The sequence below is a fragment of the Meriones unguiculatus genome, chromosome 8, assembly GCF_030254825.1.
Source record: "Meriones unguiculatus strain TT.TT164.6M chromosome 8, Bangor_MerUng_6.1, whole genome shotgun sequence".
In the NCBI taxonomy this organism is placed as follows: Eukaryota; Metazoa; Chordata; class Mammalia; order Rodentia; family Muridae; genus Meriones; species Meriones unguiculatus.
In genome coordinates this window covers 78,228,515-78,252,753 of record NC_083356.1, presented here as the reverse complement: position 1 = coordinate 78,252,753, position 24,239 = coordinate 78,228,515, and the positions used below count along the sequence as shown (strand labels likewise).

Sequence of the window (24,239 nt, the reverse complement as noted above, 5' to 3'; positions counted from 1 at the left end):
AGTCACGTGATCCTGGGTTTCACTTCTCACAGCCCTCCAAACCTGGAGGTGCCCACTAACCTCCACCTCCTCAGTGACAGAATCTGCACTTGCGCACGGCCGTTTGCAATCCTGACGCACAGGCAGAGCGCGACGGCACGGCGCAGGAGAGGCCACAGCAGCCGGACCTGGCGAGAGCTGCCTCTGCTGTCCCTCACGGAGTGCCACGCGCCTGTGGTGTAATCTCTGCAGAGTGGGCTTCGGTGACTTCCGGCACTGCTCGCGAGTGTCCAAAACAAATTCTCTCCTCAGCACGCCCCCGCAGGCACCCATGGGGACGCCAAGAGCGGGGATCATGTCCCTGCCTCGTCCTTCGTGCAGTCATCCTATGCATGCACAGGACAGTGTCTTCTGTCTGTCCCCCACCACACACGCAGGCCGGGTTCTCACAAAGTGTTTGTTGACTATTGTTGTGCATGGCTTCTGGCAGAAACCTAAAAGCAGGCACTTCAAGCAGTTCTTCTCGTACCCATGACGCACACTGGATTGAGCCAAAGGCTCCCAGACATTGCAGCAGCAGTTGTGGCTCGGGGCAGGGAAGAATACTGACTTCCCCGGCCAGTGACGTTTGTTAGATCTCTCTGCTGAGGCTCCCCAGCAATGGGACTCAAGCCCAGCTCTCGCTTGAGTCACCCCCCAGCAATGCTTCTCCCCCTCGACTGTGCATGAGCGCCTTCCAGAGCATCTTTGGAAAACACCAGCACAGCGCCTCCACTCTCAGCAGTGCCCATCTCTATGACGATGGAGGTTTGTTTACAGATGGCTCAGAGGTTTGCTCCCCGCGCTGCATCTTGGCAGCCATGGTTGAGCAAGCATACCCTACGGGAAATGTAAAAGATTGGTCATATTATCCTCAGGCAGGCTAGGTGGTAACTGTTCCCATGACCTCTTCTGAGAGCAACTTTACCATGTTGGCAGCATCCCGCAAGCATTGACTCCTATGGTTTGTGTAGCCAATTGTGCCAGAGCAGCCTTCTCGGACTCCTGCTTTAGAGGTGATGTCCCTGGGCCGCCAAATCCTCTTAGCATCTCAGGCCCGACAGCAGGCAAATGATATGGCCCCTAGCTAAATACATGCAACCACTCTCACTACTTACCCCTTAGAAAAAGAACACTGGTTGGAGTTGCAATTTAGTTAGATTAATTGCAGTAAAGCACACTCTTTCAAAATCTATTCTGTAATGGTTATTGATCTCAGCAGCCAAGATGAGGTCCCAAGAGACTTTGTGCTCTGTGTAAGCAGGAGTGGGTGGCTTTCTGTAGCATGGGGTGCAGATTATTTTAGGATGACCTTGACACATTGGTATTCTGACTCCTTCACTGGGAACAAGAAGTTCAATATCCATTGTGTGGCCTGAGCATACTTTTAAATTTTAAATTAATTTTTTTCTTTTGAAAATGTCCTGTAATAGCACTATATTTACATAATTTCTATTTCTCAGCCTCTCCGACTCCTGGTATGTCCTCCCTGTTACTCCATCTCAATATTCGTGACCTCTTCTTCAATAATTACATATATAAGCTACCGAGTATATCAGTGCTGCGGTTGTGTGTGTGTGTTTGGGGCTGATCACTTGGACAGCCGATCAGGGCGCTCTTCTACGGCCATGCCACCCTGAACATGCTCTGATGCCTCTGGACTCAGAAGCTATGAGTCAGGGCTGTTTAGGGTGTGGATGGAGGCCTGAGCATCCTTTAACCTATGCTACCACACAGACAACCAGAGGTTCCGCCCTTCACACTAAAGCGACACAGACAGAGCTTTCTTTTTCTTTGTTTCATGTTACCTATGCAATCCATAAGAGCTGAAGATCTGAAATTGAATTGCAGTGGAGCCCAGGACCATTGATTGAGAAGGATGAAAGAGGCATTTTATAACTTATCAAGTCATAAGCAGCAGCACCTCATTTTTAATTTAAAAAGCATTGACGTTTGTATCGATATCCAGGGACAGAATTTCAGGACTCTGGCTTCACTTCTAATCTAGAAGCCCTTTCATCTCCCTCTTTCTTACCTGTAGCATCAGGAGGTGTGCAAATAGCTAAATGCCATTTACTGATTTCTCCCTTAATTTCACTTTTTAATTTTATTTTTAGCAAGCAGTGATCATCCACGAGAGCACGTTGCAGTCTGCAAAGCACATTAATATATAAACAATTATTATTGTGGTAACATTACCAGATTTGAGGCTGAAATTATTCTCAGTTCCTCAAGATAACTGGGCAAAGCATGTAGGGGAGGCAGAAAATGTTCAGGGCTGTGGGGCCAAAAACTGTGGATCACGCCGTTCCAACTGTGGTGAGTGTCATCACAGTAGAATTCCAGGCTGGAGTTTACCTGTAGAAACAGAGTTTTCCAGTTCTTTTTGCTGTTGTTTGAGTTGGGTCTCACTATGAAGCCTAGGCAGGCCTTGTATTCACAGTCTTACTGTCTCTGCCTCCCTAGAGACAGGGGGGTTACAGGTGTGTGTCCGCAAGCCCAGTTCTAGAGCCTGTGGCGTGGTCCTTATTAGTTCTCCTTGGGATGGTTGTCATCAAGACAGCTGGAGTTTCACTTGCCCACCCAATCTGAATTAAGAAACACATGTCCTGAGATTCTCAGCCCCAAGACTTCCCTGGAAGGGTGCAGATGAACCATTGGAAAGGTGCCAACACGTACCCCTACACCCTGCACCTCCACGCAGCCCCTGGGACCTTTCTTGAGGCTGAGAACAGTCACAGGTGGTCTGTGGGCAGAGGAGCCTGACCCCCCTGACCACCTTCTCAACATAGCAGCACTTTCTTTGCTAGACACAACGGCTTATGCCTTTTAATCCCAGTACTCGGAGGCTGATGGGATTGCCATAAATTGAAGGAAAGCCTGGGCTATCTAGTGAATTCCTGGCTAGGCCTGGGCTATAAAATGAGATGCTATTTAAAAAACAAACAAACTCCCCCCCCCTTTTTTTTTTTTGAGGCTAAGAGACAACATTCAAATCTCTACCCTATTTTAAACTACTAGTAAGTGCTTCAGCAAATTCCATGGCTGCTTTAAGCCTCCAGGAGCCTTTTCTACATAGCAGATAATGACATGTAAATAAAACAGTGATAACTACATTCAAATGAAACAATTTCACAGGCACTTTTTTGTTTGGTTTGGTATTGGTTTTCAAGGCAGTCTCCCTGTGTGGCTGGAACTTGCTCTCAGTCCTCTGGGCTCAGCTTCCTGAGGCTGGAGTCGCTGGTGAATGCCACCACACTTCTGACAGCAGGCTGTCTCGAATGCCCATTTTACTGCTCGTCGAGGAAACAAAACAGAGTAATGGTTGGCTTAACTTCCTTGCAGAACTGTGAGTTCAAACCAGTGATGTATAATAAATCTGAGGTGGTGAGCTGGCCATGGACTCACAGTGATCCTGGAGAGGGCTGTTGGTGGCTGTTAGAAAGTTGCCCAGCATATGTGAGGCCTTAGATTTGATCCCTAGCACACACACACCCCCCCCACACACACACATAAAAGCATACAGCTTGGTGAGATTTGGTGACATTTGGCACATCCCCAGTGTTGTAGGGATATCAGTCCATATAGCCCCCAAAATGTCCATCACTCCACAAGAAACCCAGTCCTGTAAGCACTCTCTGAACCCCAGATCTCACCTCCACCGTTACTGCTCTTGGTAGCTGCTTATCTGCCATGGATTTCCTGTTCTTGGTAGGTTTTGGCTTTTTAACAGAATTGAACAAAATGCAGTCTTTTGTGATTGGCTTCTTTCCTTTGTATAACGTCCATGATGTTCAACCATGCTACAGCATGCGTTAGAGCTTTGTAGCGAATACTCTTCCATTATAGATTAGATACACAACAGTTTAGTACCTGTCTGTCGGTTGATGAACAGTTGGGCAAAATCTCTGTCTCTTTTTCAACCTGTGTGTGCTGCAATCGGATTAATTTCCAATTTGGGTCCTCTCATCTTAGATTTCACCTGCAGGGAGAAGGTTTCCGTCTGCCACAAGAAGCCATTAAAACCTCTGGTGTAATCTGACCCCTCACTTTATAGATAGAGGTAAGAGGCCCCCACTCCTGTCATCTGCCTGGTTCAAGACTTCTCACAGGCATCTGAAGAACATTGACTTGGCAGCAGTGAAGTTGGCTTCAACCAGAGCTGGGTGAGGTCCTTAACCTCTCATTATGCTGTGAGCTCAGCCAAGTCACTTCCTTCCCTGACAGCGCTGACAAATGCTGGTCCCGGGGTCACGAAGGGGTCAGTCAGGCTATGCTTTGAAACTGCGCTGATGGTGACAGCCAGCTCCTAAGCTTCTGAGGAGTAGATCAGAGTAATGGAGAAGTCATTCTATGCCTGTGTCTCCCCCTGTGCAGCCCTAAGCTGGAGAAGGTAAGTGAGTTCTCGCAAGGCATAAGGCTCCTTAGTGGCAGAGCAGAAATGACCAGAGTCTCCTCGCTTTGAGATGGGTTTCTGCTGCACACTGAAAGCTCAGCTTCAAAGAGAAAGGGACAAATAGGGAAAACCAACGGAAGCATCCTCTTTTCTCAGGGTATTGCATTAGCCCAGCTTTGTGTTGAAAACCATCAGGTGTGAATGAGTAAATGGCCAGTTGTTCTAAGACAAGGCCCTAGTCTGGGGAAGGTTCATCTAACCCCAGAGGGGCCATTTCACAGGCTGTTCTTCTTTCCTCAATGCTGATTTTTCTGGTAACTAGGCTTATAAGCCTTTGGGACCCCAGAATTTATATTTATAAAGTGTAGCAGTGGAGGAATTGAAGGGGATGTTATGGAGACTGTGATACCTCCTAGCGACTGGAAACTGGGTTGTAGGCTGCTTGCCCCTGATTCCACTACAAGTGTTTGGAACATGACTTATGGAAGCCCAGAAGGCCCTTTTCCCATCAGTGACTTTTCAGTCTGCTCCCCTTATCACCGGAAGAACGCTGTTTGCTATAAAGAATGGAGGGAGCCTGCCTGAGCCGCTTCAGTGCCAGTAAGAGATGTCCACAGGGGTTTTACTTCTTACCTTGACAGGCACATCTCCAGAACTCTTTGCCATTAGAACCAACAGGTGAAACTCAAAGCAGGTAAATTCTACATGGAACCCATGACAAAGGAGAAGAATTCTGAGAGAATAGAGGAGGAACCTCTCCCAGGCCTCTGGGTGTGACCAGGGAGTGTGGCTTTGTCACAAACAAGAGAACAGTAGAGGAAGCACGTGATCTGAAAGCTCACAAGCTCTGAGTCCTCCCGCTTGGGTTGTACTTACATTTGAAAAGACTTATTATTCCTTTTTTTGTGTATATGGCTTCTTTGCCCTCATGTCTGTGAGGCAATGCCAGTGGAGGCCAGAAGAGGGTGTCAGATCCCCTGGAACTGGAGTTAGAAATGGTTGGCAGCCACATGTGGGTGCTGGGAACTGGACTCCAGTTGTCTGGAAAAGTAGCCAGAGGTAGACCCCAGTTGTCTGCTGAGCCACCACTGCAGAACTGTGAGCACTGAGCATGCGTGCTAAAAAGGGCAGCATCCTCATGGCTGGTCACACTTCTGGAAACACTCTCCCAGAAGACCCCTCACTAAGCTACAGTCCATGTGTGTGGGCACAGCTCTTCTTTGCTTGAAATCCTGAGCGTCAGCTGATGCCGAAGGAGTCTTTCGGCTGGACCCCGTGGACCAGCACACACACAGATCCCAAGTGCCTCCGAAGGTCTCATATATGTTAAAAAAAAAAGTCTGGGCCAAAGTGAGGTGACTCTTTGTATGCTCATTTGCATTTCATTTGCATCAGGGGTGGGTGAGAGAAACAAGAATTCCTTTATCTTGAGTGTTTCCTGAGCACTGACTGTATGTCCAGAGGAGGACTCCAGAAGCAAATTAGCTCAGAGGCCAGAAAGGGAGGTTAAGACCCATACATAAAGATCTATAAGGTGGTGGGGGCTAAATACAGTGAATGCAAAGACAAATCATCAAGGGAGAAAAGTGTATGGAGAGATTATTTCCCGGCAGGATGAATTTCTAATGCAGAAGAAGGGTAGGTAGCTCTACAGCTGAGGCAGAAAGGTTTTGAAATAGAGTCAAGAGGAAGTGTGCCCCAGGTGGGAGAAACGGTGGTAGAGGCTCTGCAGGAACCCCTGAAGAGCTGAGGTAGGCTGGAGAGACAGGTGCATGAAGTAGATTGGAGAGAGGAGGTCCGTGGAATCCCAGAGACCAGAGGTGGACAGCCTGGGAATGTCAAACTAAAGAAACTGGAGCTTGTTTTCAGTGCGGAAGAAGTGAGGTCTTGAGGGAGCCTGGAAGTGACACAGGACCCTATGTATGTGCGTACTGTTCGTGGAGAAAAGGCCAGAATGTTACTATTTAAGGCCAAAATGAGCCTCTTTGGAAGCTCCACATAACTTTTGACAGGCTGGGGGTCATTGTGAATTGCAGCTATGGTGGCGGCTGTCTGGTCCTCACAGGGTCTTGGGCTTGGGTAGGTTTTCAGTAAACTAGATGCATGTGAATGCATTTCCATGGGAAAACAGACAGGAGGAGGCTAATGATAAGTGCATTACTCTGTGTGAAGCATGCCAAGCAGCTTCCGTCTGAAAATGGGAAACAGTGAGAAGTCACCAGAAAAGCCTCTTGTGTGTGCAGTCTGCTGAGCGGGGCCACTTCTGAGGCTGATGGGAAAAGTGCATTTCCTGAAGAGTATCGTTTCAAAGGGATGTCGGGCAGGAACTGGGTCTCTCCACCACAGGTATGCAGGTGCCCCCGCGTGAGTAGAGACGGGAAGCTAGATGGACATATATGAGCCCTCCCGGGAGTCATTCCAAGTGAGGATGGGTTCGCAGTTTCCTCCTGCACTGTCCCAGTGACCCCAAAGTGTTGCTGTGTCCTCATCAGGAGTTGTGGGCCAGGGAGGTGGCTCAGTGGATAGAACACTTGCCATGCAAGCATGAGGGGGAAAAAAGCCAGCTCAGTATGGTAGAGGCCACCCATAGCCCCAGAGTTTGGGAGGAGGGGTTTCCCAGGACAACTGGCTGCTCTGGGGTCAGAGAGGCCCTGTCTCAGTGAAGAGAGTGGAGAGCTGTCTGCTTCCCTGTGAGCTCAGGCAGGGACTTGTCTCTCAGTTTATATGGGCTAAGCCATGAACAGGTAATTCTGAGAGAGAAGGAGCCTCAGCCAACCAGGAAGCCACTCGGCTTTTCAATAATGTCCCAAACCGGAAGGAAGGAAGTAGGCAGGATTCCCATCAAAGGGGTTTGTCTCCCTCTATATATAATTTCCATGTTGTCTGAGGGAACGGAGACCCCTTGAGGTCGGAAAAGAGATCCACTCGTGGCTTCTGTGTGCAGACGGGAGCAGAGTGTGTAAGCACAGGGATCCGAAGTTGGATGCTTCAGGAGAAAATCCTGGCTCTGCCATTTATAGCCATAAATGGTTCAGTCTCCTCACTCTGCACTGTGCTTTCTTCATCCATAAAAGGGAGTTTGTTTTTTTTTTCCCCCAGTGGGGTGGGTTTTAATCTGCAAAGCAATGAAAAGTTCTTGCTTTAGAGGGAGGGAGAATCTTGCTTGTTCTTAGGAGAGCCCTTGCTATGGGAAATGTCCAATCTGAATAGTTTTAAATAAGTGGAACATTTTGTGTGTGTGTGTGTGCGCGCGCGCGCGCCTGTGTGTGGTGTTTAAGGAGGAAAGTACGAGAGAATAGGTAGTACAGTAAGGAAGAGAGCTACAGCAGTGACAGGTTAATCTTTGGCTGTGGGGAGGGATTTGATTTTCCTCTAATTATCTGCTAGATTAAAAGAAATGAAAGATGAGAATGAAAGTCCGCTTCAGTAATCCCCAGAGCCCTGGGTTATCACACCAAATGGTCGGCAATATTCTCCAGCTGCTCTTTTTCCTCTTCTTTTCATGCAATTACCATTTCCTCCTTCACTTTCAGCAACTCTCAGGGCAGAGGCTGATGTGTGGGGCGTGGGAGAGGGCAGGATTTGAGCAGGATCTGGCCCCCGGCTCCTCCACCCCCCACTCTGGCCTCCCGTGAGTGGAGCATGACTCCACCTCTCCAGCTGCACAGCCAGCTCTCCCTGGCTGGTGGGTGGCTTCCTTAACGTTGGCAGGATTCCCTCTGCCTCCACACTGTGCTATCCCCCTGCCGCATGGAAGCTGCTAGCATGTCAATGAATGCACAGGAGAAAGCCAGTCTGCATGTAGACCTGTGCCAGAGGCTGGGTCAGCAGTACATCCGCACCTGCTGAGCTACAGGATGCAGCAGGAATGGCAACAAGGAGGCAAGCTGGCCTGCCCCAGGGAACGTGAGGCAGGAGGGAGGTTGTGCAGAAGCCTCCAACGCAGCGCCAATGAAGCTTCTTGGCAACCAGGAAATGGGGACTGCAATATTCATAGCCATGTCACTCATGAAACTGCAAGCTAGGGGGAAAAAAAACCTACGCCCCCCCCCCCCCATGGGAGAAAGCAATAATTTTACTCCTGACTCTTTACTTTGTGCTGCACGTACAGAGCCTCAGCAGCGTGTTCACAGGCCCGTCCTGCTTTCTGGCTCCGTCCCCGGACACAGGGACATCCTGTCTTTAAGGTGCCAGCGATGATCAACATTGATACTGACTTGACAAGATCTAGGGTCCCCTAGGAGGCAAGCCTCTGGGAGTGTCTGAGTGTCTAGAGTAGTTTAATTGAGGCAGGAGACCCATCTTGAATGTGGGCTAGGGTCCTGGGCTTCTTCAGAAAGGAAACAGTACCAGCATTTCTCTCTCTCTCTGCTTCCTGACTATGGTCGCAAAGTGACCAGCCATCTCACACTCCTGCTTCCACTGTGGGAATTGTGTTACATTTTTGTATCGTATTTTGAGCCGTAATAAACCCTTCCCTCCTCAAGTTTTTCCTTTGTGCTCTGAAAGCACTCCAGCAACGCAGTAGTTACCTGGGTGTCATCCGTGAGGTGGAACTCCCTGGCAGACTATTTAAAGACCTCTTGGCTCCAATTGTGCGTTGCACCCATGTCTGTCAGAGGTGGGGCTGATGAAGGAACCAAACTCTAGTGCAGAGGGCTTCTCCATAGCACCTGCCTCCGTGGCTTCCTCCGCCAGCTCCGCACCCTGCTCATTGTTATCCTCACTATCATTACCCACACACCTGCACAGTGCTCTGCTGTCTTACAGTCCTCCCCAGCCAGTTACTGTCCGGCACCCTCCCAGCTGGGTGGTAGGCAACCCATGAGTCCTTAGCCCATTCTATAGGCCAAAATCCAAGATGTGGTGAGACTATCCTCAGCTCGGGGTCTTAGGACCCCATCTCCTGCTGGTAGGAGGAATAAGCCACTTACCTGCAAACTAAATCAGTTGAGGCAGAATTTCTGCACATGATCAACCCTGTGAAGTGCTATAGGCCTGATTAAGCAGAGGATCTGGAAGTCCTCTGCTAGGAGGGAAGAGATGCAGTGAGGATGTCTCAGCTCAGAGAGTAGAGCCAAGAGCAGAAGCTTTTGTAGCTTCAAAAATTGTAGTGGAAGGTGGAATAGCATATCTCCAGGTGCCAGTGGCAGAATAAGGAACTGGGGCTGAAGTTTATGAAGACAGTTAAACTCAGAGAAAGGAAGGAAAAACAAAAGGCTTCCTCTGCCGACAATGTTGTGAATTGACTAAAAGGAGTCATGAGTTCCATGCAGCCAGAAGCAACCACGCCAAGGTCAAGTAGACGTGTGGAGTAAGAAAGCCAGCCTTGGAATGAGTACACTTGGGTTCGGCTCTTGGGCACGTGACTGGGCCAATCACTTAACCTCCCCACGGCCGGCTTCCCAGGCTATACAGTGGAGACAATGGTGGAATGGTGCCTGCTTTGCACATTGGTTGGAGCATTGGTCGGGGCTTAAGGCGGTCAACTCAAAGGAGGAAGGGTTTAATCTTAGCCCTCAGCTTCGGAGGACTCACAGCCAGTTGGCTCCACTGTGGCAATTCAGAGCGTCACGGTTGGCATGTGTTAGAGCAAAGCCACTTACCTCAGGAGGGCAGGCAGAAGGGCACAAAATATCCCCTTGCAGGCACGCCCTCAGTAGCCCGCTTCTTTCCACCAGGCCCTACCTTCTGCAGTTCCCCGTTCACCCCAAGAGCTCAGAAAGTATGCACCCACCAAGGGATGTGCCCACTGATGAAACCAGAACCTTCGTGTTCTGGTTAGCCGGGCGCTCCTTCTGAATACTGCTACATTGGGGGCCAGGCCTTCAGCTCATCGGCTTTGTGAGAACATAATAGCTATTTCCTCATACCACAGTAGTTATTAGAAGCAAATAAGAGGCCAAAACAGACCTCAGGGTACATTCTCTTTAGGAGCATCTATTGGGTTCTTCCTAGGGATGTGGCCTATGTTATCTGCGTGTAGGGCTGAGGCGCTGTGTGACTGCAGGAGCTGGCCCGGAGCAGGAGGGAGGCTGAGGCATGCCCAAACCCCAACAATCTCATCCTGAGCCAGGCAGGGGGAGGACTCCTCTCGTCCTGTCCTGGGCCTGCGTGTCCTGGCACACGTAGCCTTGCAGCCCCACCTCTCCCACCCTTGAGGTGCTCATGCAGCCTGGTGACCAGGTTACAGGTTAAACTTCCTCTCTCATGTCCAGCAAGCACCTGGACTTCCTCTCCATGTAAATAAGGCATTCCCAGCACCTTATCCCTAGCCAGGGATGTACGCTCACCCAGAAAGCCCCTACCCATTCCCCAAAGGTTTAAGTTATTTGAGCTGCTCAGTCAAGCCTGCCTCCTGAGAGTCTGTTCTCATTGGGCTCACGGTTGCCTGTGGTTTCCATTGCCCCTGCCTGATCCTCCCTCACTTTCCCTCTCAGGCCATGGGTCTGATCATGGGCAATCACACTGTTACGGGGTGGGGAGTGGAGTGAAAACGGCCCCAGCACGCTCATCAGTGTGCATGCAGACCCACCCCTTGCAATGAGTGTGGCTGAGACCCTAGCCACCTGCCAGCCTCTTGTCTCTTTTCACTCTTGACTCCAGCACTTCAAGGTGGACACTCCTCCCCACACCACAGCTCCATCCTCAGCAGAGTCTGCCCAACCTGCTCCTGGCTCTCCTTGACTGTCCCGTGAGGTCTAGAAGGAAGGCACCAGGCACACTGCTTAGAGGTCGATGCTAATCCTGCAGGAGTGATGTTCTAGCGTCTAGGAATCTGGAGTGAACGTCTAGAGAGTATGGGGATGGACTTTGTGTCGGCATGTTTCTTTGGTCTCAACAATCCCTCATTCAGCTCTTGAGTTTGGAGTCTTGGGTAGGCATCCATGGCCAGAGTCTGATAGCAAGCTTTCTTTGGGGTCTGTGAGTGGTGATGGTTAGTTATGGTACTAGGATGAGTTCAATCATGCACCATTGTGAGGCCTCAGTGGCATTCTGAGGAGGACGGAGACCCAGGGAAGTAAGGGGAGAGAACAGGGTGCTGGTTAGGGTAGAATAACAGGACAGGGCCAGGAGCTAAGCTATACTGTCTGTAGAGACAGACTGAAGTCAGCTCTCTTCTGGCTCAGGCTTATATCTGTGGTGGTGAAGGCAATCAGTGATCAGGGGCATGAGGAAGACAGGCCCCAGGCAGGAGCAGGGAGCCTCCTGAAGATGGAGTATCACCAGTGTGAAGGAGCAAGGAGCACACACGCCTTTCCCCGGATGGGGCTAAGAGAGAGTGGCCAGAATCAACCCTTGGCCATTTCACCCAGGGCTGAGGATGAAACCACAGCCCCTTTAGAATAGCCGACGGGGCTGCTGTGATGGTGAGAAAGACACTGCCAGGCCATGTCAGTGACACTAGCCTCATCCACAGGTGCTTCTTTTTAGTATCTGCTCAAGTAACAGCTCTGGACTGACAGGGCCAGTCCCTGATACAGACCCACAGAGCTGTTGGCAATAGGGATGTGGGTGGAGGCCACCCCAGCTGAGGTGATCTGTTCCCAAACTGGAGTAGGGGCTCACCTGAGGGGCTGTGGCAGCTACCTGGAGTTTCTGACACTGCGTGCCTCTTTCTGATCTGCTTCTGGTGCTGTCTTTGCTAGGGAACAACACTTACCTGACAGCCTGCACTTCCGGTCTGTCCCACCATTGACCACCCTCCGGAAAGCAGCCCTGCCGCCCCTCTGGGGTTTAGTGCTGTGATGATCACTGGGACTCATTTTAAAATGTAAGAGGTGGGCACTGACCCTGGGGAAGGACTCCCTGGACACAGGTTCCCAATAACTCCAAGAGCAAGGACTGCCCTTGTTTAGTAGGGCATAGTTCATAATGCCTGCGACCAGAGCACTGGAAAAGTGACTCAGGGGCACTCAACCACGTTTTTATTCATCTGCTTCCTCCCCTTGCCTTTCCATGAGGGTTTCTTAAGACAATCGAAGTACTGACGATTGTCAAACCTAACCTTTTAGGCATCATCACATCCACTTAAAACAATTCTTTTAATGAGGGAGAAGTTGCAGCGCCCCCTCCCCCATCCCTGTCATTCTCTCGAAGCTAGTTTGCAGGCAAAGTCCTAGATGCATTCTTAATTTTGACTTAGCCTTTCTCTCCAGCAGAACAAGTAGTAGCAAGGATTTTTTTTTTTCCTTCCAGGCAACAGCAATGCTTCTGTCTCTCTTGTGGGGGAAGGGAGAGGGTTCACTGTTGTAACATGGCAACTTGCGAAGGACCCTCGGTCCTTCTAGGAACGTGTTTTTTTCTTCATGATCGGTAAATATAACTTGCAGATTTTAGCCATTTCATTATTGAATGTGGAAGTGCTCCTTTGCTTCATGAATATTTTAAGATGGAACAGTAGACAAATTCTACCTTGCTCCAAATTTCCCTGGAGCTCTGAACCACTGTGGGTCAGCTTCATCTGATTGCCCGCCCGGTAAGCACTGCTTTCCTAAGTTCCTCGGCTCTGTGGCAGGACAAGGCCAAGATGGCTGTGGGGGACAGGTCATCCTCCTACTCTGTAGTTTGCCCTCGCGTCTCAAAGTGTCCTCACGGGAGATCGAACTTGAAGCAATACTTTTACAGGCAGGGACACTGTCCTCTGTGGTGCTGGAAGCAGAAGGCTTCAGAGTCCCAGGGGCCTGGATTTGAGGACAACCCTTTCCCTTACTCCCTGTGAAATCTGGGGCAGCTGACTTCCCTGAGCCTTGGTTCCTCTACCGGTCAAATGTGTGTAATGGTAAAAGCTGCTTAGCAGGAGTATTGTAACGGTAAAATGAATCACTGAGCCTAACCCACGAGCACACACACACAGCAGCCCGGCTGTGGGAAGCATTTTGTGAGGGGTAATTGTTTGATAATTAGCCTTATTGTTACGAACATCTACTATCACAGTTCTGAGCACTAGGGCTAATATCCCCAGCATGAACATTATTACAATTCTCTCCAGTGGATACCTGCTGAAATAGTTGTCCTTCCCAGCATCCCCCATAGTACCAAAATCTGTAGACGCTCAAGTCCCTTTCCTAGAGCAGCAGTGTCTGTGTGTAACCCACACGCCTCCCCTCGTGTAGTTTAGATTATCTGCAGATTCCTTGTAATACCTAATACAATGTAAGTGCTGCCTAAGCAGTTGCTATACTGTGTTGTCTAGGAAACGACCCTTTGAAAATAGGCTATACATAGTCAGTAGAGATGCAGTTTCTGTCCTGAGTGTTTTGCATCCTTGGTTGAATCCTTAGCCACAGACTCACAGACGCAGTGGATCAACTGCATACAGGTTTTCTCCATTCAAATCATGTGTGTTTTATTTTTCGAAGACAGCAATTTAAACAAACGGATGGCGTAGCAGAGTTCAGCAAGTAAGTCAACAGTGCCCTTGTTTCTAGTTTAATTAAAGTGCTCCCTGGTACAAAGCATTTGCTCTGTTTGTGCCTCACATTGAAAATAGGTCCCTCTAATTTCCATGACTTTTTTGTCACACCACATGGGTAGGGACCCTAAATAAAAGCAGTCTCCCAGTAAAGTCAGCTCTGACCCTGTAGGAGGCAAGGTCCCCGGCTGCCCGTGCCACAGTGCACTCTGAGGTTGACCTTGGGAGAGTCTCCACCCTTCTCCAAGCTTGTGGTTGGCTCATCTGTACTGTCTGCCACATCTCAGAAACGCAGCCATTTTACAAGCACGTATAATTTATTATTTGGAAGAGAGAGATAAAAATAAAAAGAGATTTCTTCTTTTAAAAATCCTTGGACTCTGCAAATTTTGCGGGCTGCTTTTAAACCACTAGGTCTGAGGTGCCAGGTAGTCGAGGCCAGCCTAATTGGGAGTTGTAGTTCCTGTCTAGAGGCTGTGCTTGCGCGAAGTGTTTCTGACAGCCTCTCACCACCCCGCCACTGGCTTCCAACTGTAGGGCTCTGCTTCCCCGTGACAGTCACAAGAAACACTTCAGTCCTGCTTACAAACGTTAATTAGCTTGACGAAGAGAAACAGGATTTGTGGTTCTTAAAATAGTTGTGGATACAGAGGGCTGTTTTCTTGGTGCTCTTGTAATCTGGAGGCTTCATCAGGACACCATTGTGAGGCTCTGCCTAAGCTTATGATGGGTGTCTTCCAAACCAGGGAGCTGGTGCGTGCAGTCAGGGGAGAGAATGCTCCTCGTCTCCACACTTGGCTATTTTAGATGTGACCTCTGTGTCTCCTGCAGTCTGACCACAGGTTGTACCTGCTGTCTGAGAGGCATCTCTCTGTTGGTGTTGGAAGCCTGCTCAGTTGACCTGTAATTACATGGTACTACACACGTACAGTGTTGGTGAAGTGACCAGACAGTAGTGTTTCTATGGGTAATGTGCCGGGCCTGGTGGCTCATACATGGAAGGCTGAGGCAGGAGGATCGTGTTGAATTCGAGCCCAGCCTGTACTCTCCTGCGTCACCAGCTGCGTAGTTTCAACTGTCACCTGAGAGGGCACCTCAGCTGAGGGATTTCCTAACACAGACTGGTCTGTGGGCATGTCTGTGAGGGATTCTCTTGAAAGTTAGCTGAAGCTAGAAGGCCTAACCCTGATTGAGAGTAATAGCACTTCGTGGGCCAAGCCCTGAACAGTATGAGAACGATGAGAGCTAGCTGGGCCTATGCACCAAGCGAGCACGGGTGTGTGTTCCTCCTCTGCTCCCGGCTGTGGGGACGTGGGGACCAGCCGCCTAAGCGCCTGCCTTGACCTCCTCTCAGTGTTGGGTGTAACCTGGACTTGTGAGTTGACTAAAGCCCCTCCCCTAAGGCGCTTTGATCAGGATATTTCATCATCGCCATATATATGAAACCAGAACAACCGCCGAGGACCCGCCCTGTTCTAACAGGCCATCAGCTCTGTCTTTCTCCCACAGCACTCAGTCTCAGGCTATTGCTAAGGTTGGCTGGGTCCAGCTTCAGCAACAAGCGGCTCTCCGGACGGGTTTCAGATTGTAGAGGCTTCAATAGGTGTCCTGAGCTTGGGAGTGTGGTCACAACCCATATGAGGCCTGTTGGACTTGGGAGGGTTTTTTTTTTTTCCATGTATTAGGAGGACTTACCAATCTCCAAATGAACTGGTTTTAGTTCCTGATTGATAGTTGAAAAATATCTCATTAAATACCTGTTCTTGGTACCGATTTGGTGTTCAGCTTACCCTATACTGTACCTTAGATCTAGGTCTCTAATCTGGGGGAAGTTTAGTCCCCTCTTTATTGCATTCATTGGATTTATGCTTTCTCTTCTCGTTTGTTTCACACTTGACATTTTTGCAGTGTTAACCTATCCTCCTTGTTTCCATTAAACCATGTTCATTAATATGAATTAAAGAAATTATCCACATACAGCATAATATTTATCACACACCTGATCACATGTAAGCTTCTCATCTTTCTGGGCTCCGTCTGTAAAATGGAAGTCATATGAGGCCATGAAACAAAGCCAAAAAGAGCCCTCTCTTCCACCTAGCTCCAGAATGATTTGAGAATAAGATAAAGAAATAAAGAAGCCGAATCTCACCTTCATTAGGGAAGAGGTGATGCTGGAAAAAGAGATATCTTCAGGCAAATGAGCTTCCCGATGTTGAATCCAGAGTGAGGCTTTCCCTGCAACCCACATACAGGACTGCGGGGAACCAGAGTCAGACCTGAGAGCGGTAGGAGTGAGGAGGAGGTGCGTGTGTGGGCCCGTTCTGCACACTGGCTTCCCTCCACCAGCCACCAAAGGCATTCTGTCTCCTCCAAGGGAGGCCCCAATGCTGTGCTGTTGTGCTTAGTTCCTGGGATGAAACGCGGCTCAGGGAACAGAAATGGCTTTGGCTTCGGCTCTGGAAGACTCAGGTTCCAACTGTAGTCTTCCGTGTTCAGCTGCACGACCCCGGGTGACCCCTGCTGTCCACACTGCACCTCACCTGCAGAAATAGAGATAATGGTGGGTCGCTGGGAAAATCAAGGGAGATCATAATACATGGATGCCCCATGCTTGTGAGTGCTCAGTATCTAATAATAAGTAAGTGGGATGAGACGGCACGCACGGAGGTCCTCTGCAAATGGCGCAGATTTATAAAAATTGTTTCTATAGAAGTGGAAAGAAATACTGTTATGGTTTATGACTGTTTTAGCCAATCTTGAATTCTTTTTGCCGTTTGTGAGCACGGCTTATTTCAAGCGCCAGGGCTCCTGGCACTTGCTCCCACCTGCCTTCTTGTTAGCTCTTACAAAGGAGGATCACACGCTAGAAGGAAAGGAAAAATTAAATTAATGAGAAACCTCTGTGCATCGAATGGCCGTTGTCTGATTCTAGCTATTTTTATAGGTTCTCCTGGAAGCTGTCACATAATTCTGTAGCAGCCGTTTCAAAGTATTCACTTCAGTTAATTTATGCTGAGGAATCATTAGTGAGAATTTGACACCGGCCTGGCATGTTCGTAAGCCATCAGGCTTCAAGGGAGAGTGTGGGGTGCCAGAGCCAGCCCTCGGAGAGCACTCAGGAATGAAAAGGGGTGGACACCTGTGGTTTCTCTCTAGTTCCTCTGTCCTCCCTGTCAACATGGCCACTGGGCTTACTGAGGGTTACTTTAGACAGGAACTTTTTGGTTTAATTTAGACCATAACTCTACCAAGGACCATAATGTCATTTTACTGTTTCTATGTTCGCCCCATAGGCGAACATGGAAACCCTTGGGCAGAGTCAGGGTTTGAACCAGAACTGGCTCATGCGGCTCCCATGTCAGCTTCTCGTTGGAGGTTGAGGCGACTCTCTGCTTGCCCAGAGGAGGCCCTGTAAAGGTCCTTCAGCTTGGTATTAATCAACAACTTCCCTCTTCTTGGCAAACATCACTGCTATGTGTTGCTCCAGCCTCCTTGCACTTTAAAAATAATGTCTCTCTTCCTCCCTTGATCCGTGAGAGGAGGGAACTGACCCAAGCAGTAGGGCATGCTGTACAATCCACACCACTTTGTGTTCTTGGGGAGAGTTCTGTCTGCATCCTTCAGATGTGCTAGCCTGTTTTCATTGCTAGAAAGAGCCCATGAAATAAGTCACCTTATCTTGGCTCACAGTTTTGGGGGTTTCAGTGCAAAGCAGGTTGGCTCTGTTGTTGAAAAATGCCAAGACTGTGCTGGAACTCATGATCCCCCTGTCTCTGCCTCCTGAGTGCTAGGATTACAGATGTCCCTTGCCCAGCTAGAGACCAGCCCTTTAATGCACAGGCCCTTGGGGATCTAAAGTGGCAATTCTTGAAGGTAAAGACACAATAGGGGGGCTGGAGAGATGGCTCAGAAGTTAAGAGCACTGGCTGTTCTACCAAAGGTCCTGAGTTCAATTCCCAGCAACCACATGGTGGCTCACAGCCATCTATGATGAGATCCTGTGCCCTCTTCTGGCATGTACATACGGCAGAATAATGTATGAATAATAAATAAAATCTTTAAAAAAAAGACACAATAGAATTTCACTAAATTCCAGAACAAAGCCAAGCCAAAACAAACCCAGCAACATAAGACCTTTCCCACCCCATTCTTCCGTGGGTCCAGGAGAGCTGTACTAAGCCATCTTGGCATGGTGAGGCTGCTCATAGCAGGGGTGTGATGTGCTAGGAGTGACCCAGACAGACAATTCCAATGTGTAGACCAAAACGAGGACTAACAGATAGAACCTACCAGAAGACAGGGTTGGTCGGTTGGTTTTGACCAATACCACCAGCAAAGGCTTTCTATAATTCAAGTCTCTTCTGAAAGTGGGACCTGGCTGTGAGGACACAGCAGGCGTGTTCTTTGTGATATTGAGGCCATGTGATCTGTTAATATTAAATAAATGAAGGCCAGGGTTCAAGTTGACTATAATCCTTTCTTTGCTGTTATCTCCACTGGTCAGGACAGAGAGCTGTCCCATAGCCATTGCTCTGCCTGGCTCTTCCTGGCATTGCGGTGTTCTCTCGGGTTAATGCAGGACGGACCTTCTCCTCTGTGAAATGGGGGTGGGGTGGGGGGGACTTGTAGCTACTTCAGTGAGAGAGTTATGTGAGTTGCTGCCCCTAAGGGGCTTCCGATAGGGCTTGGTATAGTAGCCATGTAGCAAATGGCAGTTGTGCGTCACACATCTAAGGACATCAAGGTCTGTGCTTGGTGGGAAAGTAGGTGCTCATTAAACACACATTCCTTCATTCCTCTTCAGTCCTCACGTCCGTCAGTCAGCCCTCCACTAGCACTATGCCCTGTGCCTCGGCTTCCAAGCTCTGGAGCGCTGCAAATGGCAGAACTGTGTTGGGGACGGAGGAGAAATGCCATTGCCTGAACAACTTCTGTGAGCAGGACCTGTCATTCCCTACAAGAAGGCTCCAGCAGCATTTTAATACTGGGCTCAACACACACAGGCAGCTAAGGCAGGGACTGGGCAGTGGGCCCGAGAGAGGGAGCTCCCAGGACCCTTGTCCACCATCATTTCCCCTATTATTGTCATGAAGTAACTGAGTCAGATCCCCCCAGCCAACAGCAGCACACCAGATGATCTGCGCCCACATGGTAGCCTCATTAAAATCACAGAATTTTAATTCTCCATACTCTCAGAGCTTCTCTTTCTGAATTAAAACAAACAAACAGAAACACCACCAACAACGAAACCTTTCAGTTTCAGCTATTTGGAATTGAAATCTTTTACGTTTATTTGTTTGCTGGGGGTGGGAATGGAACATGCGCCCCAGCACAGGCGTAGGGGTCAAAGGACAACCTGTGGGAGTCAGTCCTCTCCTTCCATCTTGTCAGATCCTGGCAATGAACTGGGTGGGCAGGCTTAGTGGCGGGTCTGCTTGGCTGGCTGAGTCCTCTCACCAGCCCCCTCCGGATCCTTCTAAGTGTGTTATGCACCTGCTTGCAGAAACTGAAGAAAGCAAGCTGACATTTGTTTTCCCTTTCCTTGTTGCCTTGGAATGAAGAGATGTGCTAAGAAACTGGCTTTCAAGAGACAAAACAAAACACTCCACCACTCCAGTTGTGTTTGAGTATTTCCCGTGGTACAAACACTCTTCCACAGAGCTTCTTAGCAACCAGCTTGGAGGGGTCTTGAATGTTCACAGGCTCTTTGTGTGGGGATGAAAGCATGCAGCATAGCCAAGAGGAAAGGACAGACCACCGTAACCTGGTAGGCCTGGCTTGGGGTCTCGTTTAACACATGAGAGCTGGCCCGCCTGGAGCGGGGCGATCCCTGGAGCTTCCTTTTATAAACGGAGGTATCACTGACGTCACGAGAAGAGGATGAGCACAAGAGAGAGTGGCACACATCAGGAGTCACGAACTCAAGTGCCACATCAGCCAAGACCTGGGGTGAGACGTGAAGACGTGCCTGAATCTGCCGCTGTGGCACAGCTGCACATGGGAACCAACGGAGAACATCACTGGTGCTTACAGCAACTAACCCAGCATTTATGAAGGTTAAAAACAAAACAAAACAAAAAACACTTCCCCAAGTGTTGGGCAGCTGTGGATGGCTAGCATGTCTGTCACCTCTCAAGTAACTAAACCGTTCTGCACACTGAGGGGTGTGCAGAGAGGCTTTCCCTACCCCATGTGGCCTGGCACTGGGTGGCATCCTGGTTACTGTTCTTAGATTGGACCTTTTTTCTTTTTTTTTTTTTTTTCAATCTTTCTCTGCCCTAATGGCTTGGCCTCCAGGCACCGTTTCATCAGCCAGAGTCCCCCTGGTTTTGTCTTGCTGTCTGTAGTGGGCTGTGAGCGTATTTTGTACCACTTTTGTCTTAAGTGAGGATGGCTCTGCTGAGGGCTCAAGAACTCTAGGATTCTACCCCTGCTTCTTCTCTACCTCATCCTCTAGCCCTGGAAAGCTTGCTGGAGATCCTAAGTGTGTCATGCCCTTTCACACCTTTGTCAGTACTCTTCCCTCTACCCATGATGCTCATCCGTTTTCACCCTTTCTCATCTGTTTTCTCATCTTTTTTCACCTTTTGCCTCCAAAAGCTCGGTTCTAGCTCATCCCCTGAAGCCCTCTTTGCCTCCCTAGGAAGCAGGGCACACGCTTCTTGAGGGCTCGAGTCCTTAGTGGTTAATATCGTCAATGTAATCATTCAGAGACAAGCCTCTGGGCGTGCTGGGAAGGGCTACCTGGGTTATGTTAACAGAGGTGGCCGTCTTAGCTGAGGGTGGCACTGCTCTGTGGACTGTAGTCCTAAACCGAACGGAAACGGAAACATGGAAGCCAGTTAAATGTGGCGCTTATCTCTCTGCCTCCTGCTTATGGGCGTACCAGGCAGACACCTCACCTTCTGACCCCAGACCCCTTTGCCAGGATGGACTGCATCCTTGAACCATGAGCCAAGATAAGTTCTTCTTTTAGTCTCTTAAGTCAGAGATGTTGTCTCAGCGACACATAAAGTAAGGCAAGACAGCTACACCCACCCTTGGCACAATATTGCCCTTCTTTGCTTATTCGCTAGTCTTCACTCAGCAAGCATTTATTTGGTGAGCCAAAAGTCAATGAGCTGGATTTGTGGCTTAGAGGTCCCAACTGTGCCCTCTAGGGTCAGAGCTACATGGATTCATCTGTTCCCCTGGCGCTCTGCACAGGGCCATGCTTGCACAGCTGGCTTTTGTTCGTCTGGTTTGGTTTGGTTTTTTTCTCATATTGGAAAGGCAGACGAAAGGATAGGTAGGTGTGAGGCATCTGTTACCTGTGTGTTTGTGTGTGTGTGTTCAGGGCTGGACTCAGATCGCTAAGGGAACTGCAAGAATGACTTTCTAACTAACTGATTTCCAGGAGCTTCATGGGAAGATTCCATTCCTGCAGCAAGGCTGGTTCATGCTCATTACACTGTGGGCCACTTTCTTTAAAGAACTTGATGTTGACTTTGAAAAAAAATTTTTTTTTTTTTCTGAAAATGTCCAGATGGAAGCAATAAACTGAGGATGAGTTTGGGAAGTTGAAAGCACTTTGGCTCGTCCAGGGTTATTTTCAGTTGTATTTTCTGGAGAGAAGCTGGCTAGCAATGGTGCCTGACTTCACTCAGTGTGTGTGTGTGTGTGTGTGTGTGTGTGTGTGTGTATGTGTGCCCATTCGTGCTTGTGTGTTGTAGTACAAAGAATGGAACCCAGGATCTCGTATTCACCAATGCTGGACAAGCACTCTACCAGAGCTTCCTCCCCAGGCCCTGGTGTACACTTGGAAAAGCAGGTGTCACTCAAAGCTTAGGGACGAGCTGCTAAAATTATATCTCATTCAGCAAGGAAATTCTGATGTTTCCACTCCTGAAAAGCAACACCCCAGACTTCGCCAATGCCTCATTTCCCCAGGATCCTATGTATTGTCATCACTGATTACGTTAGCTACACATGTGGTTGTCTTGTTGGGATCTGAAAAATCTTTGCAAATGCTCTTTTTAAAGGAGGAAATTCAGCCTCAGGGACTAGAACACTGTCTAAGGTCCTACAACCCTGTAAGGGTCAGGCCACGCCCACTCCCCTGTTTTCCTTTCTGTGCTGTGCTTGCTCAGTGCAGTCTCCGTGCCTGTGTTTAGCTATGCTTGGCGAGAACCTAGCTCAGGACCCTGTGTGTGCTGGACTCCCAAGCCACACCCCAGATGCCTACGGCTAACTGATAGCATTTTTTGCCACAGGAATTTGTATTTTAGTTAAACAGCACATGGAAAATAATGAAAGCAACTTAAAGATATGCTTGAAGAACATTATAGATTTGTACTAAGTGCCATTAATACTTCTCTTGTATTACGTAGCCTTTCCACTCGAGTTCACTTGAAAAAAATAAATTCAATATTTCCCTGCTCTACTGGTAAAGCCCTAAATTCTAAAATTACCCCAAGGGCAGGAGTTGAGCTCTCCAGTGATTACTCCTGGTGTAACCAGCTTTCCTAGGCTATATTTATCACTTAGTTAATTTGGTCATAGGGTTTCTTCCTTCTAGGAAGATGGTAATTGTATGGAATCGCTTTGATTAGGGATTTATAAACGTCACATTAATTTGGTCTTTTTGTTCTCTCATGATTAGCTATTTATAAAATGAAGATGGATCTTTATTCTTTGAGCAGACACGAAGAAAGAAATGGCTGGGCTTATAGAATCATTCATTCAACAAGCAGTTTCTGAGCTTCCCCCATGTGTGGGGTGCATTTCGAGGGGAGCTGTGGAGCCACAGTGCCAACCTGTGTGGTCTCCTCTCCTGTACCTCACAGGCTAAGGAAAGGGTTAGGCCTTCAGCAAACACAACCGAGATTTAGCAGAAGGTGCTCGGTTGCTTGCTGTCCGGGATCTGGAATGCCCACGGAGGCCTATATATAAGCTTAGTTCTAAGCCTGACAGATAGTGGAAGCTCTGAGAAGTGGGGCCCACATGGTAGGTCTTGGGGCCCTGAGGACAAGCTCTCAAAGAGATGATAACATTCCAGCCCCTCCCCCCCCCTCTCTTTTACTTGGTTTCCATGGAGTGAACAGCATCCTCCACCACAATGTGCAGCCTCCCCACAGGCCCAAACCATTAACCCAAATAAACCTTCCCTCTTTTAAAGCGCATTAGCTCAGGGGTTTCTTCCAATAAAGGAAAGCTGACCATCACAGCTACCCACTTACCAGACATCGTGGTTTATATCCAAAACCCCAGAAGTTAGGAGTCTGAGGGAGAGTCGCTGTGAGTTCAAGGTGAGCCTGGACCACAGAATGAGACCCTGCCTCAAACCTTAAAGAAACATGGGGGAAAAAAGAAAGCTTTTTAAGCTCATCATTTGGGATGCTCAAAGACATGGCACTGGGTTGGTTCTCTCTTTGCTGCCTGACCTCCACCATCATGGGTCTCATGCACGCTCCCAGGAAGGCCCTGTCCCAGTCGGTGCGGCCTTGCCACGTAGCAGCCCCACGTGGCTGAAGTTAACATCTGACGACATGAAGGAATAGATTTACAAACTGGCCAAGAAAGGCCTAACTCCCTCCCAGATATGTGTGATCCTGAGGGACTCGCACGGAGAGGCACAGGTCCGTTTTGTGACTGGTAATAAAATCTTGAGAATCCTTAAGTCCAAAGGCCTTGCCCCAGATCTCCCTGAGGATCTCTACCTTTTGATTAAGAAAGCCATTGCTGTCCAAATGCATCTTGAGAGGAACAGAAAGGATAAGGATGCTAAATTCTGCCTGATTCTGATAGAGGGCAGAATTCACTGGTTGGCTCCTTACTATAAGACTAAGCTGGTCCTTTCACCCAATTGTAAATACAAGTCATCCACAGCCTCTGCTCTAGTGGCATAAATTCTCTTGTGTACAGGAGCAATAAAAATCCCTTTAAATTAAAAAAAAAAAAAAAAAAGGCATGGCACTGGCAGCAGCTGAGCTCTGATAAAGGTCCTTTTGGTTGTGTTATATCATAGAGAGTAGAAATGGTGGGAGAAAGTGGCCACACCCTAATACACAGAGTATGTAGATTCAGGTTTCCCATCACATTCTCCTGAGAACAGCCCTCAGCCCTGCCAAAGGTATACCCCAACTAGCCTCAGGCCCTGCCAGCAATCCTGCCTCTTAAAGGCTCACCACGTCCCTAATGTTTGGACCAAGCTCCCAACACATGGACCCTCAGGGAACAACCATGTCCAGACCATAGCAGGACAGGACAGGAATGGGAGCAAGTAGCCATCATCTTCATCTTGTCTTTGAGGTGTTCCTTGTACAGGAAAAGAAAGACAGATTCAGGCGCTGTCCTGGGTCTAATATGACCTTTTGTGACTATTCTTGGAAACCATGAAGATCTGTGAAACAGCAATTTTCATTTGCT

The 24,239-nt window shown here is 48.8% G+C and overlaps 1 protein-coding gene and 1 pseudogene across 8 annotated transcripts in view; both read left to right on the top strand.

Annotated features, from left to right (window-relative positions):
* The window catches only part of Ttll11 (tubulin tyrosine ligase like 11), a 224,679-nt gene that overhangs the window by 91,442 nt on the left and 108,998 nt on the right, over positions 1 to 24,239 (top strand). The window lies entirely within an intron of this gene.
* On the top strand, positions 23,125 to 23,719 carry LOC110560340 (small ribosomal subunit protein uS15-like; annotated as a pseudogene).